At 37.2% G+C, this 22,905-nt stretch overlaps 1 protein-coding gene across 3 annotated transcripts in view; it reads right to left on the reverse strand.

Annotated features, from left to right (window-relative positions):
* LOC135202299 (ecdysone-induced protein 75B-like) overlaps window positions 1-22,905 on the reverse strand; it is a 334,911-nt gene that overhangs the window by 31,654 nt on the left and 280,352 nt on the right. The gene's annotated exons all lie outside the window — the stretch shown is intronic.

A 22,905-nucleotide genomic window follows, 5' to 3' on the forward strand; every position in this document is an offset into this window, starting at 1 on the left:
TGGAGGTGTCATCCTCGTCGTCATCCACCGCCTCCAATCCTTCCTGTCCTTCGTCTTCCACTAATCCCCACTCGTAATCCTCACCAAAGTGGAATGGAATATAGAATTTTGGCCCAAGGCCAAGCGCTGGGACCTATGAGGCTATTCAGCGCTGACAGTGAAATCGAGTGTAGAAATGTCTGAAACAAGTGTTAGGAGTGGGTGGAGAGTAAGATGAAAGACAGACAATATGAACGGAGGTCCAGTAAAATGAACGAAAGGGGTTGCAGCTGTCTAAAAAGTGTAATAGGAGGAAAACCTCAAAGCAGTTTCACCATGAAACAATTGTTAGGAGTGGGTGGAGAGTAAGGTGAAAGAAAGAGAATATGAACGGAGGTCCAGTAAAAGGAACGAAAGGGGTTGCAGCTGAGGTAATGCCTAAAGTGCACCGCATGAGGTGCACTGAAGGGACCACCCCTGTACGGGGGGTCACCAAATTGGGTGGGTGTTCAAATTCTGCTCTCTCTCTCTCTCTCTCTCGCCACATCATTATCTCATCTACAACGTATGGAACTTCCGTGACTTCGTTTATGGTATCGGTTCTAACTATTCTGCCATCTGATTCCTAATACGCTTTTTAAAGCTCTATTCTAAAATCGACAAAATTCCGCTTAAAACACTGTGAAATCTGTCATATGCAAATTCAGGTCCATGTTAGCTTCTGGTGTATAAATCAAATTAGGGGGCCCCCTTCCCCCCTTCCCCCCTCCCCCCCGGGCCCACAAACCCCACTTCTCATATCTCTCACTCATGACCTCATGAAAATATTCCTCCCAAAGCTGTCTTTCTTTTTCTGTTGTCAGAAGAAGAAAGGCAATTTTTCCTTTCTCACCTCTGAATATTATATATTAATATCTAATGAATAATGATTTCACTCAACCTCATGGTTCATGTATCATGTCAAGAAATTATAGCTATGTCTAATACACTTAACAAATTCTGTGGTTAAAGCTCTCACTTTTGCACAATATGGATGCAATAAAACTTCAGCCGACTGCTCTTGAATCGTACCTATATTTACTTAAAGATACTCCAAGGAGAAACGAAAAAAGAAGAGAGAGAGAGAGAGAGAGAGAGAGAGAGAGAGAGAGAGGAATAAGTCACTACTGGTCGTCTAAACCCAAAGGGCCAACAGCCTCTATCAATCTAGTCTTTCGTTATCACTCCAACCTTTAGCCCATGAGATCTTATCTGTCAAACAGCATAATTTGTCACAAGCGCATTCAATTTACATAACCAGTAATCCAAGGGATTCTGATTCACACTAGCATTTTCCCCCAAGACGATTCAAGATACATCAAAGCTCTTTTTGGAAGTGGATGTGGCACATGAAATTTAGGCCAAAAGCCAATCGCGGGGACCCATCACACTATTAGTCATTCTCATTCAGCAGTGAGAATAATGTTGATACAATTGTTAGGAAAGGGTGGGAAGTAAGATGGAAGAAAGAGAATATGAACGGAGGTATGGTAAAAGGAATGAAAGGGGTTGCTTGCAAAGAATCTTATGTAATGCCTGCAGTGCACCTTATGAGGTGCACCCACGGCACTATCCCCCCCTACCGGGCAACGCTCTCCCTGGCATCTTTTAGTCGCCAAAGTTTACAAAAAAATACTGACGACGCCCCCGTGAGGGACTTCATTAATTTTTGATAACAATATTTGGCGCAAACAGTAAAGTTAGTGAATGAATGAAAACATAAGTAAATAAGTGCTCATACAAACCCGTCTTTGGCTGTTAGAACATCTTTTGAAGGGAAGTATTTGGACTGCTGAACAAACCTGAACTAGAAGTGAATCCGGCTGACATCTATCCCAAGCAATATTACTTAATCCCAGCGAGAATTCAGTACGCTCCAAGAGGGCAACAATCTCCAGATTGGTCAGGTTAGTGACCTTTCCTCCCAGTCTGGTAACCACCTTAGGGATTTTCCCCTGATTATAAAGGAGTTTATTGACTGTCTGTCTCATTCAATTCTTCATTCCATATTAAGAAAGGGTATCATGAGGGCACAAGATATTTTAGGACATTGGGCCGCCCGTGCCATGTACACGCTAAAAAATACACCAATTCAAGAAAAAAGGCAATGAATTCCAGGGCTTTTGTTAACAAGGGTAACTGATCCCTCCAGCATTCGATAACAGCACAAAATTCAAAAAAGAAAAACTTACAAAGTGCGCTAAAAGTAACCATTCTTCGCTACACGCAACAGCGATTACTTAAAAGCCAAAGCAGTATAGGGCTCTTTTCAAAAGTGTTAACCAAAACCTCTAGCACTCGATACTAAAATAAAACTCAAAAGTAAAAATTGAAACTGCGCTAAAAATAGACACACTTCGCTAAACACAACTTCTAATTCAAGATAAAAAGTAAAGAATTGTACGTCTTTTTTTTAAGTGGTCAACCAATCTTCCTAGTTTCGACACCAGAATAAAAAATAAAACGTGTACTAAAAATAAAACCTCTTAAAAAGGTATTAAAAAGTGACCGAGCAAGGCATCTCTTGACAGTATTTTTAACATTACTTTTATATTTGGCTACGTTCTTCTGTGTTCATATAATTCAATCAATAGCATTACGATGCCTAGACCTTTCTAACCTTAATAGTATTCATGGGATTAATATAAAATGTTATGCAATTCTTCATTCTTTCCTTATAAGCAAAGTAACTCCACTCCCAACCTCAATTAATAGACTTTTTTATAGGTTAATGTCCCGGACCCAACCATTCAAATTAGCATAGGTAATATATATATATATATTATATATATATATATATATATATATATATATATATATATATATATATATATTTTGTTGTATACCCCCAGACCACACCACACACATATATATATATATATATATATATATTATATGTATATATATGTATAGGATATATATATATATATAGATATATATATATATAGATATATATATATATATATATATAATTCTAATAAGGTACAGCGACATTCAATATACATTCAACAGGGAATTCGGACGGGACCAAACAAATTACAGAAGAGCATTTAATGGCAGGAGAGCAAAGAACCTTCCTTAAAAGCGAAGAAAAAAAAATAAGAAATAAAAAAAAAGGCATTTTCTCACGTCCCAGAAAATAATACGAAAATAGAAAGGAAGCGCTTCGGGGCAAATGCCATTAATAGCAATAATAATAATCCAAATAAAGCCAATATACAAAAGGACAACGACGAAGCGTTCCGAGAAATCTGAGGGATAAAAAAAAAAATATTGAAAAAAAAAAATGGAGCCGGACTTGTAAAAACAGATGATGCAACCCCCTCAAATATATCGGAGACCAACTGTTGTCAAGATGGTGCAATGGTATCATTTAGCGCCCTCAGACACTCGTGATGGCTATGTTACGCGATGATTTCAGACGCAAACCTGTTTTAGAGAAATGTTTATCAGTTCGCGCTGAAAATAGAACGAAGGGCAAGAAAATATCCAACTATACAGTTTATACATATGTGTAAGTGTGTGTGTATTTAATACATGGAATTCATGAATGCATGGGCAAGTGTTCCACAAATTTATATTTCTGAGGTTCGTTCACTGAGTGAGTCAGAAATTTATATGTGTACACATAAGTGTATATATATATATATATACACGTATGTATGTATGTGTATGTGCATATATATATATATATATATATATATATATATATATATATATATATATATGTGTGTGTGTGTATGTGAGTGTGTGTGTGTGCGTGTGTGTGTGAGTGCGTGCGCGTGTGTGTGTATAATTACATACATACACACAAGCAATAAAGGACATTCGTTGCTTGATGATTGCATATGCATCACGGTGATGTGATGAGAGAGAGAGAGAGAGAGAGAGAGAGAGGTGAATGTCTGGCCAAATCATATTATGTCCTTCTGGGCGTCTGAGACTTGACATTTACAAGGTAGGAAAGGAGTATCAAAGTATTATTATTATTATTATTATTATTATTATAATACAGGTACACGTTGGTCGTTATGGGCTATATTTTATACATTCCTCAGCAATAGTATATTTGTACAGAAACCTTATTTTTCCATAAATCTACATTGTTCGTAGAGCTTATATTGCATAATTGGAGACACTGGGAGACTGGTTGATTGTGGAGTTCGATGAACTTTAGGCGTCCAAATAAATTTTTTTTCTTGCAACATTCAGCCGTTCCCCCTCAGAAGGAGGGGGGGGCGGTAGGAGGGTGTTTCCCCAAGAAAAAAAAAAGAAAAAACTCGTACATTTTCCGGTTGAATTGTGGATGAACAGTTGCTGCAAAAAACTTCCTCATCAGTTGCTCCGTGCATTTACGCAGAATGCCTATCAGAAGAGGTTTGAACCCACGTACAGACACCGCGCCATTCACCTCTCTCTCTCTCTCATCACAGTACCGTGATGCATATACAAGCATTAAGATACAAATGTCCTTTCATGCTTGTATGAATGCATGTAATTATACACACATACACACACATATATATATATATATATATATATATACATATAATACATATATATATATATATATATATATATATATATAATGTATGTATGTAATTATACACACATTCACACATATAATTATATATATAAATATATATGTATTATATGTATATGTGTATATATATATACACACACACACACACACACACACACACATATATATATATATATATATATATATATATATATATATATATATATATATATATATATATAATGCTCACATCTGAATGTCTGGTCCAAACCCATCTTCTTCTGGGCGTCTGAGACGACTTGACATTTACAAAGTAGGAAAAGAGCATCAGAATATAAATGTATTGTTATTCTCGCTCCCTTTTTCCATTTCTGTGACGTCACTGAGTTGACTTGCAACATTTGTGCAGAGGATTCCTGAGACTGACTATATATAGTAATTATGGTAACTGATCCTGAAGAATGATTGCGTCTTGAGTACTGCAAGACTTATCGTACGCAAAAGGTACTACACGTTGGTGGTTAAAATATTTGTACAAGAATCTTATCTTTCCATAAACCTACGTTGGCCTTTGAGCCTACATTAAATATACATACACACACACATACAAATATACATACATACATATATATATATATATATATATATATATATATATATATATATATATATACATATATATCAAGTATAAAGGACCCATTAAAACACTCTGGTTTAAGGCTGACTTCCCGAAATATAGTCCTTAGCTTTAAACCAGAGTGTTTTAATGGGCTTTTTATACTTGAGATGTATCCTGTTTTAACAGACGAATGTATTTACATATATATATATATATATATATATATATATATATATACGTGTATATATATATATATATATATATATATAATATATATATATATATATATATATATGGGTCCAGACCCATTGTTTGCAAACCACTCTGCCTTGGGCCAATGTGGGTTTCACCGACAACAACGGTTCTGTATAAAATTGGGCTCATTTGCACCAACGGGTACTAGTACCCACTGCGGGCAACGAGTCTTACGGTACTCAGGGTCCAACCATTCCTCATGAAAACAAAGTGCCCCATATGCACCAATCTATTGTGCAAAATGTGTCTTATGGTATACTGAAGTTGCAGTCATCCCCTAAGAACTGTTTGTTTGTTTTGTTTGTTTGTATGGTGCTTTTACGTTGCATGGAACCAGTGGTTATTCAACAACGGGACCAACGTGACTTCCGAACCACGTCGAGAGTGAACTTCTATCACCAGAAATACACATCTCTCACTCCTCAATGGAATGGCCGAGAATCGAACCCGCGACCACCGAGGTGGGAGGCTAATACCATACCAACCACGTCGCTGAGGCGCTCCTAGGATCTGTTATCATAATTACTGTAATCAAGTGTCAGGAATCCTCTGCGCAATTCTTGCAAGTCAACCCAATGACGTCAGAGAAATGGAAAAAGGGCCACGAGAATAATAATAATTATATTCTGATACTCTTTTCCTACTTTGTAAATGTCAAGTCTCAGACGCCCAGAAGAAGATATGTTCTGACCTGACAATCTAGTGTGCATTTTTATATAAATATAATAACTTGAACACACACACACACACACACACACACACACACACACACACACACACACATATATATATATATATATATATATATATATATTATATATATATATATATATATAACAAGACAACAGTCTCTGTCATATTCACACACGTAATGCTGCATCGTGAATAAGCCACTGGGCGGTGAACTTCCTAGGTTATACAAAAGCTCATTCGTGACAGCCTGAATCCCAAAATGCACTGAGATTCATTCACCCCTCTCTCTCTCTCTCTCTCTCTCTCTCTCTCTCTCCATGAAAAAGGTGGATGGAGCAGTGTGGGAGGGTTCGACAAAACTGCTGATGGGCCATTCCCGCTGGTCTCAGAAACAGGTAGTGTTTATGGAAATTTTCTGTATAAGGAGTTCATCCATGATTCAGCAGTTCAAGTGTGAGTCTGACACTTATATATATATATAATATATATAGATATATATATATATATATATAGTTTATTTATACTTTATATACATGTATGTTATTTCTGAAAGAGGGAGAATGTACTCTCCGAAAGCTTAAATACAAACTTTAAATATTTTTCCAAATTTTATTGGTTTCCTGCAACATAATATATATATATATATATATATATATATATATATATATATTATATATATATATGTATATATAAAACGTTACTAACTTTCGTGATTCAGTTATACATATATAATGAGAGAGAGAGACAGAGAGAGAGAGAGAGAGACAGAGAGAGAGAGAGAGAGAGAATTCCTTTCGACACGTGAAAATACAATACTCCCTACTGCTTGAAACTAAGTACCAGTTTTTAAAAGTAATAATCCGTCACCGCTCTCTATTGAGAGAGAGAGAGAGAGAGAGAGAGAGAGAGAGAGAGAGAGAGAGCTGGCCAACACCCCAAGCAACTATAGCAGCAGCAAGCGGGTATCATGGCACCGTGTGCTTGAAGTTACGTAACCCTTCTCTCTCCTGCAGTGTCATGGAAGCCATATTTGAAGGGGGGGGAGAAGAATGAAGGAGAGAGGGGGGGGGGGGTCTGTAAGCCTTCCCCTTTACTCACTCAGGCGCTGCCAGCACCAGCAGCAGGCTGCCAGTCTGTGCTGGGCTCGAGGTACGAGAGGGCCAGCAGCAGTACGACCTTTCCCGTTCAAAGTGCGGGTTTTCACGCGCCGTGACCTATGCAAATGGCTTCCGCACTGACTGAGCAATGCTACCCTTACGCTGAATTCTTTTTCATCTGTGAGACGAAAGTAGGAAATCATTTAGTAACACTGAACATACCTTTGTTTTGACGTTAGTAGTTGGGTAATGGCGTTTTTTTTTTTTTCTTTTTTAACAACAGCTTCATTCTACAGGGGCCAATGAATTGCTCCCTTCCTCATAGCTTTCAATTACAACCACGAGCAATAAAGCTCCGTATAAACACGCAACGTGCAAAAAGGAATCAGGCGACCATCCGCAGCATGACAACCACAAGTCTACAGAGAAGAAAAAATAGAGCGTTGGGATGGGGGGGGGGGGGGTGGAGGGAGGGTTGGGTTGGGGGGGAGGGAAAGAGGCATTGAACTGAAATGCACAGCGATAAGCAAACTAAAATGCTTATTTCCTCGGGCGCATCGATCTGGGCGGCGTTTGGGTGGCGTTGCTGCTTTCCGCTGGGGTGGCGGAGTTCCTTGTTTTCTGCTCTCGCCCCGCCCCTCTTGTCCCGAAGACGTATTCTAACCTCTTCTACGGTCCGTTCTCGGCCTGGACCCTTTCCTCCCCCCTCCCCCTCTCCCCGTCACCTTCCCAATCTTACTACCAGATCTTCTTACTTCCGCCCGCCCCCTCTAACCCCTCCTACCCCTTTCGATCAAAGAGGGTGTTCCCCTACACGACCAGTCCTTAGGTACGTTTAGTTGCCAGGCTGACTTTTCGTCAGCGACCCCGTTTACTTGAATTCGGCTAGACTTGCGTTACGTAACTGGACCAGACGCAGCGTCGAAGTGATACGAATTTCCCTCGTGATACCGAGAAAGCGGCGGGATTCTACCGATGAGGAACGCACCTATACCGGTACCGTGAATTCCCTGCTAATCATAGACACGGAGGTGTTCAAACAACAAGGGTGTGTGTGTAGACCGTTTAACTGATGGGTCAGCTAGCTATGGGCGAGTTCCTCAAAACGTTCTCCTCTCTCTCTCTCTCTCTCTCTAATCTCTCTCCTCTCTATATATATATATATATATATATATATATATATAATATATGCTTAAAACATCACAGTAGATGCACGTGACTTCATTAAAAAAGCGAATACCACAGGAAAATGATAGACAGAAATCCAAGCGCTTTAGTCGTTACTAAGACACGGTCAAGGAACGAATATAGATAGATAGATAGATAAATGTATTAGCACGCGTATGGGGAATATATTTCATAAGGTCCCCTTAAGATGCCCTAATTAAAATATAGGACGCAATGAATCCCAGTCGCAAGCAAAATTTACATTCCCCCTGAACTCGACGCACGAGAGAGTCGTTCACCTTCTCCGATTATTCCTCGAGATATCGCTCTAGATAACTGGCTGACAATAATCCACCGATTTCCTCCAGACGAATGGCAAACCAAATCACCAACAGGTGACCTCATTATTTTAATCACTGATATCTTTTATCTTCGAGCATACGTTTATTCAGTGTCCTTGTACACAGTCACCCTTACCTTTCTCACTGCCATGGACACTCCAGTCTAATTCCCAGTTTTTTTTTTAAGTGCGCTAAAATTAATCTTAACTTGGCGTGATGCGACCTCCAGCTTACTCGGGACGCGTGCAAGATTTTCTCTTGATGCATAAGTTGTGAACATTATGTTCCTAACTTAACGTGAAGTGGCTTCGTAATTAATACTCATAATTAGTACTACTCATACTAACAACAAGGATCAAATAAAAAGGACACAAATTAAACACTTTTATATATTCTCAGTAATAAGCAGACAGACAAAATAATTGAACAGAAACATAGCCTCTAAATTAAGTACCCCAAATAAATTAAAACGTGCTAAAATCTACGGTCAAATAGAGCCTTGTGTCACCAACGAAAATAAAAAAAAATACGCTCTATTTATTAGAAATAAATTTTCTGTACCTGTTTAACATGCATATTACTTATTTTTCAAATTTTCCTTCTAATAAATAAATCATAAATATCCTATCCTAAAATCCACGTATCTTTCACCCAATGCGAAACACCTTTTTCAGACCTTTTTAGGCTCTTCCATAGACCTTTCCTAACCCCAGCAAGAACAACAACATCAACAAACTTAGCTTGTAGGATTGCTCCCCGAGTAAGCGAAAATTATTATTATTTTTAAACAGAGTCATCTTCAACCAGATGAGATGTGTAAGTGACCTCGTCTTTTTTTTTTTTTTTTCTTCTTCTTTAAGGGGGGGGGGGGGGCCGCCCACAATCTCCTCCCAGGAAATTAAGGAGCGTCCATGACCTCCTCTCCGATATCAAACGGCACCCAACAGGGTCAGGTCAGTGAAAGCTGAGCGTCCTACTTATGACCATACACTACTTTTTTAAGTTTAATATTTAGCTATATAACCTCCCGTAAATAAAGTACTACAGATACCCATTTTCCCTTTAGTTATGGTGTCCAAAAGGGTTTCATTATATTACAGACACCTTTCTTCCTCTTCGCTTACTCGGGGAGTAAGCCTACAAATTACTTTGTTGTTCTTGCTCTTGTTAAGGGGGTAGGAAAGGTCTATGGAAAAGCCTAAAAAGGTCTGAAAAAGGTGTTTTGCGTCGAGTTATAGATACATGAATTTTAGAATAGGATATTTGTGACTTATTTATTAGAATGAAAATTTAAAAATAAATAAACGTGCATGTTAAACAGTACAGAAAAAGTATTTCTAATAATATATACAGTATTTATTTCAATTTTCGTAGGGGAAACAACACGCTATTTGACCGTAGATTTGAGTACACGCGCCCCGAGCAAGCTGGAGGTCGTATCACGCCTTGATATAGGAGGCATAATCTATACAAATGAAGGTTTCTTCAATTTCCTTGCCATCTTTTCATCCTTATTTAACTTTACGATGAAATCTTTTTGCAGCTTCTTGCGAAAACAACGATTGGAAATGAGCCCGCAAACACTTCTACGAATAATTCTTTGGATCTCCCTAGAGAGTGACCCCGAAAAGGTTTTTGAAGGTCATTTATGGGACTAACATTTCTTGGGGTCACCAAAACATCTTTTTATGTTTTTACAGTCGTCTCCAGCGGGCTTGTACTAAACACGCCGCGAGGGTGGATATGCACCGGGTTAAAACCCCTGGGGACTATCTAGGAAAGCTCCAATTCTTTTGCCATCTCTCTTTGCAATAATTCCTGCTCTACTTGATCGTAAGGATTTTTAGCACCTCATATCAATCACGAACTTAGCCTTGAATGTATAAAACCAGCAACCACAATTCGGTTCGGTTTGCACTGAAATAGTCCAGTGCCTTTTTTTATATTCAAAGCAACTTCCATTCCTCTCTTCGGTACCTAATCATTCATCCTTATGAGGAACAAATTAGTGCATACGTAAACTGTACTTCTCTTTCGAGCATCTCCGACATTCAAACTATAGTAGATTCACATCAACCGTGCATTTGATGTCTAGGCCAGTCCCTTACGACGCTCCTGATTGGCTGTTGATAAGCCAATCACAGGGCTGGAAACTCTTAGTCTCTCTCGAGAGAGTTCACATGGGTAGGATCTATGTTCCACTTCTCCTGAGGGATACGTCTTTCAAAAGTATCCCTCAGGAGAGGTGTACACATACATCCTGCCTATGATAACTCTCGAGAGAGACTGAGAGTTTCCTGCCCTGTGATTGCCTTATCAACAGCCAATCAGGAGCATCGTAAGGGACTGGCCTAGACATCAAATGCACGGTTGATGTAAATCTAATATAGTAAATGTAGATCCTGGTATGAACCACTATCTTTATAATTCGGGTGGTTAATTCTGTGTTCTCTTACAAAGAGTAAAATATATTTTTTTTTTGTCATAAAAAAATGGGTCCTCTTTATTCCTATCAGCTCCCACTCACTGTAACTCCTCTGCAATATTAAGAATCACTGTCATTTCTAGTGATGTTCCTGGGTGTTAGAATATAATAGAATTTAGGACAAAGGCAAGCGTTGGGACCTATGAGGTCATCCAGCGTTGAAAGGGAAATTGATAGCAGTAAAATTTGAAAAATGTAGACCAGGAGGAAGACTTCGTAAGACGTTGCACGATGGAACCAATTGTCAGACGGTGGAAATTTAGTTCGACGAAAGAGAATGTGAAAAGAGGTACAAGTAAAAGGAATGAAAGATGTTGGAACTAGGGGTCGAAGAGATGCTTTTTAAGACCTTTAAGTAATCCTCACAGTGCACCAAGTAAGGTGCACTGTCGGCACTAGCCCCTACGGAGCCTCCTGGGCGTTGGTTTTGACCAGTAACAGTGCTCAGTTGTGTACTACATTCGACTGTGTACATTGGTTACTTTGCCCACAGGTCACCTCCTGTCTGGGTCTCCTTGCCATTTCGGGCGTCCCCTAGGTCCTATGACCTCGTTTTGTTCAACGTAAAGGGAGCAGAGTACGTTACCACAAGCATTTTTTTTTTTTTTTTTTTGCTAGACTCATGTTACGTTACCATACAACTTTCAAATTCTTTTATCAGCACTTTCCAAGCCTTGAAATTTGTGCCCACGTTGAATGGGTGATTTTTTTGCTGTGCATATTGTACTAAAATCAACAAATAAGCAAGGGGTATCTCTTGTTTACATTCATATTATCTATGAACACACCCATATAGTGGTACAGAACGTTTGTTTGTAAATATTTCTAAAAAACTTGTCCTTACTCATGCTAATTAATACAATCTCCAATTACTGACGACATCATTGATCTCCTTTGAATCTTCAGTTAGGCAACCCTTGTAAAAAATGAAAAAATAAAAAAAATAAAAAGGAGAAGCCTCGTCGATAACAAACTTCAGAAAGTGCCCCTTGCCCCTGACCCAACCGTATAAAGGTCTGCCTAAATTATGAAGCTGTACGGGCACCCAAACAACTCTGTCCGATTCGCTTGTTCAGTAGTTTCCATCCTGACTTATAAATCTACAACCACAGCGAACCCCGTCAGCTTTAATTACTAACCATATGGTTAGTTAAAAAAAAAAGAAAAAAAAAACTCATTAACTTCGCCTCCCTTTTCCATCTCACTGGCAATTCTACCATTTCGCGGGGCAATTTACAGCCTGACTTAATTAGCAGACTCGAATTTCTTGACTGGGTGTGGTGGTCAGTCTGGTATTCATCCATAACAATTAGCCATCCGCTTCATCTACAATTAAATGAAATTTTACGGGTCTATGTAAGACGATTCCAAATTTCTTTTTAACGCGGCCAATGTCAATCTCGTGTGTCTTTTTAGCTTACTGAAAGAAAACGTAAAAGTTTTCTGTCCGCCTTCATATCTTAAAACCTACTGAGGCTAGAGGGCTGCAAATTGGAATGTCGACCAACCACCCTCCAAACATCAAACATATCAAATTGCAGCCCTCTAGCCTCAGTAGTTTTTATTCTATTTTAAGGTTAAAGTTAACCATAATCGTGTGTCTGGCAACGCTATAGGACAGGCCATCACCGGGCTGTGGCTGATAGCTTCATGGGCCACGGCTCATACAGCATTATAAACTTTTAACAGAAACTTCGGTGGATTTTTTTGTAATGGTCAATATCTCTCTTCAGTACCTGCAATTCACTGCTGTAATTCTGTGGTCAAACGTTAACCCAACTATCTACCTCCTTGTATCGAGTCTTGACTATCTCGGGTACAAATGTATCCTATCTCCTCCTCCACTGATGCAACATGACTGTCTCACTGCTCTCTGGAACCTTACCTTACACCTTTCCTTAATGGACAGTAATCACTCACCTGCAAAAGAAATAAAATTTGTTAATACTTATGAAACTTAAGTCTGATCTGACTTAAATAGTAAAATGAAAAACCATTACCCTACGTGTGACCGAAAAGAAAAAGCAGCGAAAGGCTTTTAAAAATCCATCGTTTTCGAATCTTAACGAGAGAGAGAGAGAGAGAGAGAGAGAGAGAGAGAGAGAGAGAGAGAGAGAGAGAGAGAGAGAGAGAGATTAAACCCGACCTTGCTGCTTACAACAGCAGATTAACCGAAGCAAATCGCACATCCAGGAATCACTGCTTTGATGCTTTCAACCAGGCAATGCAATGCAGCGCATTTCCAAAGAAATTGAAGCACATCAAAAGTAGCTGAGAAATCTAAATATACAATTAAATCGACGAACCAGTTTACTAGATTCACAAAGAAATTTAGAACCTTGACGAACGAGGATGCCACAACTGGAATCGGATTTGGGATATACGATTTAGGGCAAAGGCTAGCACTGGGACCTATGAGGTCACGCAGCGCTGGAAGGGAAATTCAGAGTGAAAATGGTTTGATAGGCGTTACAGAATGAAAACCTGCCAGTTGCACCATGAAACAACTGGTAGAGACGGTGGAAAGTCAGATGGAAGAGAGAGAATATGAAAGGAGGTACAATAAAAGGAATGAAAGGGGCAGCAGGTATAGGGGCCGAGGGGACTACACAAGGGTGTCAAAAACTAATACCAAAGTGTATTACGCTAAACTGTAGTACAAGTTCTCGAAGGTATGACAATGAGATACCTGCAGCGACCAGTACCTAATTTTTTTTCTTCTTCTTCTTCTTGCAGATTTAGCACAGTGCGTCCGTTTCTAATTATAGTTTAAAGTTGCCCAGAGGTAGTAACACCTTCTGCAGCCACGATTATGGCTTTAGAAAAAGAGATCACACTTCTTTGTCTAAATTTCCACCAGACTGTTCTTTGTAAATTAAACTTCCCTTCATTACTAGAGAGAGAGAGAGAGAGAGAGAGAGAGAGAGGAAAAAACTTTTTGTCTTAATTTCTACTGGACTTTTCTTTGTAAATTTAACTTTCCTTCATTGCTTGAAAAAAAAAAGGTGTTATTTTTTGTCTGATTTTCATCAGACTTTTCTTTACAAATTTAACTTCCTTGCATTGCTTCAAAAAAGAGATCAAATTTTCTCTATTTCCATTAGATTTTCCATAACAATTTTAACTAACTTGCCTGGAAAAAAGGTTATTTTTTGTCTGAATTTTCATCACACTTTTCTTTATAAATTTGTACTTTCCTAACAAATGTAACTTTAACATTCCATCGGTTGACTTGCTACGGATTAATTCACCGTACAAGTGCAAAGTTGAAAAAAAAAAAACAAAAAAAAAAACAAGAGTAACTTGATTTTTTTCCCCACAGCGCTCCGATGAAGTCGTAATAAACTCATCATCCTTGACCAGAATCATCGCTATGGAAGTCACCGCGAGAGGATGAAATTTCACCCGCGAATAAGAGGTCTCTAGACGCAAACGCCGACAGTTACAAGATAAAATAAAAGTCTCTGATCGCACACGAATAAGTTGAGATTGTTTCGGCTGGCGTTTATTTACATGTGGTATGACAGGAAAAGTCTTCCCATTAGACGACGTAGAGCAATTAGGGGCTGGTGGCTTCGTACCTTACTGCGAAAACTATCGTACAACAACCAACTTTCACCTTCATGTTTTTCACTTAAGAACAAAATATTCACTCCTTTTGAACTGCACTCTCATCCGTATACGGACTTCTCTATTATATATGTTAGCGAACGTAACCTTTCCTCTTTTTGAGCTGCACTCGTATCCGTATTATATACGTTAGCGGGCGTAACATTTACTCCTTTAGTACTGCACATGTATCCGGATATCCGTATCCGAACTTCTCTGTTACATACGTTAGCGAGCGTAACATTTCCTCCTTTTGTACTGCACTCGTATCCGTAACCGGACTTCTCTATTGTGTACCTTAACGAGCATAACATTTACAGGTCATGAAATTTTGTTATTCACCCAATGAAGACAATAATTATGAAATTGTTAATAAACGGTCTTGAAAAATCCTTAGCTCCCGCTGGTGCTACTTTGCGTGGCACACTGTAAACAGTATAGATACGCGTCTTTACAACGATTCCTCTTAAACAGTTGCTTTGTTTTCCACGTTAATTTTCATATTCCTTTCACCCTCTTTTCACTTTGCTGTCCAACTTCTTTCACACAACTTTTTTTTTTTCATTACAACAAGTTTTTGATTCAACATGAATTTTTTTACGAAATCGTAAAAAAGAAAATTTTTTACGAAGTCGTAAACCGAAAACAAAATATTTTTTTTTTACGAAAACGTAAAACAGAATTTTTTTATGAATTCGTAAACAGGATTTTTTTCATGAAATAGTAAGCAGAAAAAGTTTTCCCCACCAAATCGTAAACAGAGAAAAAAGTTTTTTTTCACGAAATAGTAAACAGAAGACAAAAGTTTTCTCTTTCACGAAATCGTTAACAGAAGACGATTTTTTCACGAAATCATAAACAGAAGAAAAGTGTTTTCCACGAAATCGTAAATTGATGTTATAATATTTTTTTAGAAGTCTTAAACAGAAGACAAGTGTCTTTTTCTTACGAAATCGTAAAGAGAAGACGAAGTGTTTTTCTTTTCACAAAATCATAAACAGAAGAAAGATGTTTTGCCACGAAAGACAAGAGGTTTTTTTTTCTTTTTTTACGAAATCGTAAACAAAAGACAAGCGTTTTTTCTCTCACGATATCGTAAACATAGACGATTCTATTTTCACCAAATCATAAACAGAAAACAAAAGTTTCTTTTTGCCATTAAATCATAAACTAAGAGAAGAGTTTTTTTCACGAACTCATCAACAGAGGACAAGTTTTTTTTTCTCGCGAAATCGTAAACAGAAGAACTTTTTTTTTTTAAACCGTAAACATGCGACAATTCTTTTTGTTTTTCATCAAACATAAAACTTGTTTTTGTCCAAAAATTATAAAACGAGGCAAGCATTGTTTTTAACTTTGTTTATTATAAAATTAGTTAATTTTTTCCACAAAATCCGCGATAATTCATTTTGTTATATTTAGAAAAAAATCGACATTTTTAAAATCTATTTTTCACCAAGACGTAACCAGGTAATGTTTTTTTCTACTTTCACTAACTCAGATTTAATTTTTTTTTAAGAATGATAAACAGGCAAAACGTTATTGCTTTTCCAGAAAGTCGTAAACAGGCAACAAATTTCTTGACGTTTTTATGAAGCTTAACAAGGGACAAGTTTTTTTTTCTTTTTTTTAACCAAAACGTAAACATGAGACAAATATTTTCATTTTTATTTCTTTTACCAAACTGATATATTTTTTATTTTTAACCAAATCGTTAAAAGGAGACAAATGTTTAAGTTTCTGCTTTTCACCAAACTGTAAACAGAATTGTTTTTTACATTTTTAATAAAATAGTCCAAAGGAGGGAAGTGTTTTTTTTCTTTTATCAAATGGTAACAGCAAAGTATACTTTCTTTTCCTTTTCACTATATCTAAAGAGAGGAAACAAATGTATTTGAAATTTCTCACAAACCAAAGTCCATAAAAAAAGAGAGTATCTCATTAAAATAAATAAGAAGTGATTTTCCATTTATCCTTAATTTGTCTCGAAACATCTGATAATTCATAGCTTAACAAGTACAATTACTCTAATTCAACAGCCGGAGTCTTCATGCATCTGATAATTCAGTGTACCAAATACAATCACTCTACTAAAACAGCTGGAGTCTTCAAACATCTGATAACTCATAGTGTACCAACTACAATACTCTAATTCAATAGCTGGAGTCTTCATACATCTGATAATTCACAGTGTACCAAATACAATAACTCTAATTCAATAGCTGGAGTCTTCATACATCTGATAATTCACAGTGTACCAAAAACAAATACTCTAATTCAACAGCTGGAGTCTTCAATCATCTGATAATTCACAGCGTACCAAATACAAATACTCTAATTCAACAGCTGGAGTCTTCATTCATCTGATAATTCAGTGTACCAAATACAATTACTCTAATTCAACAGCTCGGGTGTTCTGTAGTATTTTCAGCATATCGCAAACAGGATTATATAAGAGTTTTTTTCTCTTACAAAACATCGCCACACATCTCATCAACAAAGACTAAACAGCCCAGCCTAAACAAACTATCCACGGTAAGGAGAGCTTTCGCTGCATCCCAGGAGACTTCCAACGTTGCACTTGCTAACACCAATCGTCGCCTCTTATCTCAAGGCTTGCCCGTGACCCAGACGCGCCCGGGCCGTACTTTTCCCCTGAGAACTGGGTAACTATGCGGTGCATACTTCTTCGGCCTTGTCTGGGAGATAGTGTTGTTGCCCATCACAGAATCCAAACCACCTTCCCTCGCTTTTGATGTTTGGATTAGCGGTAGACGGATTCTCGTTGCCCAAGGATTTCTTCTCTCCGTGGCTGAGGAACCAGACCATATTATCCAGCGATACATCTTTGAGGAATCAATACTCACTCTTTAGAAATATTCTTAAAATGTATAACTTTCTCACACTTACTTCTGAGCAGAGCACAGAACAGCCGTAGAATTATTGGTACATTAGACCGTTACAGTGGTAAATCTATATATAGTACAATATATTTTTAGAACTTTTAATACATAACATATACAGTATATATATATATATATATATATATATATATATATATATATATATATATATATATTAGGACAGGAATATATAACTGTTCTCCAGAGATAGGCCAAACGGACGGTATGGCCATGGACTGAGGTGAATCTAAATATTTTTTTGTTGTTTATATATATATATATATATATATATATATATATATATATATTCACACACACACACACACACACACACACACACATATATATATATATTATATATATATATATATATATACATAACTTCAGGGAAAAGCTGAAGACACATGATGAGATTAAGGATTTATTCGAAACGTTTCGCTCAAGGAACTTTGTGCATCATGTCTGTTAAAATAAAAGTACATTTTAAATTAATAAAAGCAAAATACAAATAAAAATTACAATCTAAAATTTAAAATTTAAAAATTAAAATGTAAAAATTTGCATAATTCAAAGTTAAAAGTGAAATAAGAACATTCAAACACAACTACTAAAACAACACTAGAGTCATTAATTATCAAAAGACTTGTTCCCTCATTGAATAGCGGTAGTTCATCGTCTCCACCATACCTGGCATAGTCTTCTTTCTGACCTCAATCTCATTTCTAGTCATTCTCTCTCCTCCTTTCTTAGCGAATGGTTGGTGTTTTAGTAGTTGTTTGAATGTTCTTATTTCACTTTTAACCTTGAATTATGCTAATTTTTAAATTATAATTTTTAAATGTTAAATTTTAGATTGTAATTTTTATTTGTATTTTCCTTTTATTAATTCAAAATGTACTTTTATTTTAACAGACTGATGATGCACAAAGTTCCTGTGCGAAACGTTTCGAATAAATCCTTTATCTCATCATGTGTCTTCGGCTTTCCTGAAGTTATGTATGTATATGGAAGTTCCTGCATATCCTACATATATATATATATATATATATATATATATATATAATGATATTATATATATATATATATTATATATAGATATATATATACCTATATATATATATATCTCATATAATATCTATATATATATATATATATATTCTATATATTAAATATATATAGATATCTATATATAATATATATATATAATATATATATATAGAGGATATATCTATATTTATATATCATATATATATATATATATAGATATATAGATATATATATATATAGAGATAGACATATATATAGATATAGTACAAAACACAAGAAGCTGTGAATTCACCTCAGTCCAAAGGCATACCGTCCGTTAGGCCTACCTCTGAAGAACAGTTATATAATCCTGTCCTGACCAGTCACAGGCCGCTCTTCGACAGGGTGAGTCACCTGCGCTGACCCTAGTAGTGCCCGGGTTACGGTAAACCCTCGGGAAGCCGCTGCTAAGACCTGGCGAAGCAACGACAGGTGTTCTTCCCGGGTGCTATCAAGTTTGGACTGTGCCCAACTCAGGACCCAGCCTGCTTGCAGTCTGATTGTCTGGAGAAGCACAGATCCATGACTGGACTTGATTTCTAGGCAGAACGTCACAGAAGAAGAAGATGAACTGGACTTCTTCCAACGCTGGTCGACGTGCCACGCACAAATATGAATCTTTGGATTAGAGATTTCTCAATAACTTGCTTTCCTCTCGTGCATCGTGCATGCTCCTGAGAGAGAGAGAGAGAGAGAGAGAGAGAGAGAGAGAGAGAGAGAGAGAGGTATTTCGACCTCAGTTCATTCTCATTCGATATCTCCAAGTGTCTAATAATATTCTACTAGAGAGAGAGAGAGAGAGAGAGAGAGAGAGAGAGAGAGAGAGAGAGAGAGAGAGAGAGAGAGAGAGGCGGTTGTTACTTCGAACTCAGTTCATTCTCAATCGACTCCCAGTGTCTAATAAAATCTATTCTTCGTGTAAGAAGAGAGTAAGAAAGCCCCACGCTCATGAAAAAGAGACGGAACTCCATAGATTGAATGCAAACAACATCAACCTAATTGGAATTTAGATTCTTAACTTTTTCAGATGTTAATATTTTCTAACTTATTTCACAACGAGAAAAAAAAGATAAAAAAAAAAAACAAAGAAACAGGGCTTGATACGCAAGGAGAAGACAAGACGTAATTACGTAAATTACACGCAATTTGATGTCGATTCTCGTCACGCAAGTGCTTTTAAAGTCAACCGTCTTGCAGAAGGCGACTGACCGTAAATCAGCCTTCTCTGGCTGATTTGAAACTTTTATAATGTACGTATAATAAAATGAATGTACATATACGCATATTTACATATATATGTATATTATATACATATATATGTATATTTAATATATATTGATACTATATATACACATGCAAGAATTACATAAATAACATACGCTTGAAATCCCCAGAAAATGTCATGTATATCTGCAGAGGTGTCACCTGTCCCGAGGTGAAAGTACTGCATGTATAATATACATATAGGAATGGAATGGAATATTAGATTTAAGGCCAAAAGCCAAGCACTGGGACCCATGAGGGCATTCGGCGCTGGAAATGAAAATGAGAATAGGTATAGGTATGAGAGGTGTAACAGGAGGGAAACCTCAAAGCAGTTGCATTATGAAAAAGTTAGGAGAGGGTGGATAGCAAGATGGAAGAAAGAGAATATGAACAAGGAGGTACAGTAAAAAAAGGAACGAAAGGGGTTACAGCTAGGGGCGGAAGGGACGCTGCTAAGAGCTTTTAGTGTGTGTGTGTGTGTGTGTGTGTGTACCATACTCTTTTTAGCTGAGTCTAGCGCAAATACGCCGTTTCCATAAAGCAAACTCCATGATCTTTGAAACCCACAGTTCAGTGATTCAATGTCGCACGCTATCTTTTGTCCGTGTTGTATTCATAGTATGACCGAAAGGTATAGTTTATAATAATAATAAATTTCTATGATTATTATTATTATTATTATTACTGAAAACTCTGCAGACAAAATCAACACCGATGAAATTTCCAAAATTGAAAAAAAGTTAAGAATAGACGTGAAAGATATATATATATATATATATATATATATATATATATATATAGAATATATATATATAATAGATAAATACATGGTATATAATGGATACAACATATATAAATAGATGCATATAAGTACATAAATGTGTGTGTATATAGATAACGCACAGGGTTATTTAATAGCGGAATGCACTGACAACTCTTCTCTTAAAACCGATGAACATCTCCATCCAAAAATTAATAAATAAATAAATAAATAAAACTGTCAGGAGCACATAGTTTAAAAACCGCATCACGTATAGTTTTCTAGATGTTTCCAAAATTCATTATGCAACTATGGAGGGTTGGGTGACTATGCACTATGTCAATCAAGTAACCACGTTTAAGCGTATACCTTCATTATTCTTAAGATTGACATTTATCTCTCTCACGAATCTCTTTACCCCCAAAAAATCACTACTTCCGGGGGACGTACTAATGTCCCCCTTCACGGAATTTGCTTGTCATGTGTCCTCCGTTGCATATGGAAATCGTAATAAATTGCTAATTGTTCAAAGATAAGAGTTATGATATTTTTTTCACGAAACCACTAAGGCTCTTGCAACAGTATAGTGGTTAATTTAAAAGTCCTTTTTTTTATCTATTCATAGACTCGTGTGTATAAGGTTCCCGTTGAAATAGACATGTTAAAAGTAACACTCGCTCAGAATAAATGCTGACTGAATCATACTCTTTCATTTTTTTCAGATGTTTGTGTATGTATCTAAATACGCAATTTTTTTTGGAAAATAATATAAACTCGTATGTCCAGGACTCAGGAATGAAAGGATCAAGCAGTTGCGGTCCCCCACTCTCTCTCTCTCTCTCTCTCTCTCTCTCTCTCTCTCTCTCTCTCTCTCTCTCTCTCTGTAATATATATATATATATATTATATATACTATAATATTAGGGTTTTGCTTTAACCTAGCATATAGGTACTTGATAATTTATGAGTGCCCCCTTATCACATCTCAAATAAATGGTCACCCTTACTATAAGGATGGAAAGCAAGATGGAAAATAGAGAATATGAACGGAGGAAGGGTAAAAGAAACGAAAGGGGTTGAAGCTAGGGGCTGAAGGGACGCTGCGAAGAAAACCGTTAAGAAATCCCTGCAGTCTCTTCTGTGGGTCTCGGCGTAGATAAATAATCCATACAAGAATGAAGAGGATCCAGTGTACTGCTTGCAAGCATCTCCTTCGCAGCTTTAAAGTCTCCAAAAGAGCAGCGTGTCTTTAAATGGACGCCCCCCCCCCCCCCTCCACAACTGACCCCCAAGCCAGGCAACTCGCTACTATCAGTTCGTCGAGGTCACGTGTAAACTCGTGAAGACTGCACGTGTCCTCCCGCCCCTTACGTAACCAAAGCTGACTGACGTCACGCGTTCTCTCTCTCTCTCTCTCTCTCTCTCTCTCTCTCTCTCTCTCTCTCTCTCTCTTTGTGCTTTCTTTCTTGTAAGGTTATAATGTAGTTATAAAATACAACATTGTCTTATAAGTATTTATTCACACGTTCAAGCTTCCCTTTCTTATTATGCTGTTTGTACCAAATCATTTCTCTCTCTCTCTCTCTCTCTCTCTCTCTCTCTCTCTCTCTCTCTCTCCTCTCTCCTCTCTCTCTCTCTCTCTCTCCTCTTCTTCTCTTCTTCTTCTTCGTCTTCTTCTTCTTCAGGGTTTCTGTTTTAGACGGTTATACAAAATGACGATAAAATTCTCATTCTTCCTCATCATTTAACTGCAATTATTTCCCTTAATTTATTTTTTGCGTTATTTACATAATAATCTCTCTCTCTCTCTCTCTCTCTCTCTCTCTCTCTCTCTCTCTCTCTCTCTCCTTGGAAACCTGGTTGAAAGTTATGACGTAATTATGATAATTTTATTCAGGTATTTATTTTCTTCGGCATTTAACCACATGTTTCCTGAACTTATGAAGCTAAGTCCGATTTATGTTGACGTTTATTATTCTAGACCGAATATGTTAGGACGTTTATTCGAGGAGGAGAGAGAGAGAGAGAGAGACGAGAGAGAGACGAGAATGCATGGAGAGAGAGAGATGAGAGTCGAAATTTGA

The sequence above is a fragment of the Macrobrachium nipponense genome, chromosome 30 (genome assembly GCF_015104395.2).
Source record: "Macrobrachium nipponense isolate FS-2020 chromosome 30, ASM1510439v2, whole genome shotgun sequence".
NCBI classification, from domain to species: Eukaryota; Metazoa; Arthropoda; class Malacostraca; order Decapoda; family Palaemonidae; genus Macrobrachium; species Macrobrachium nipponense.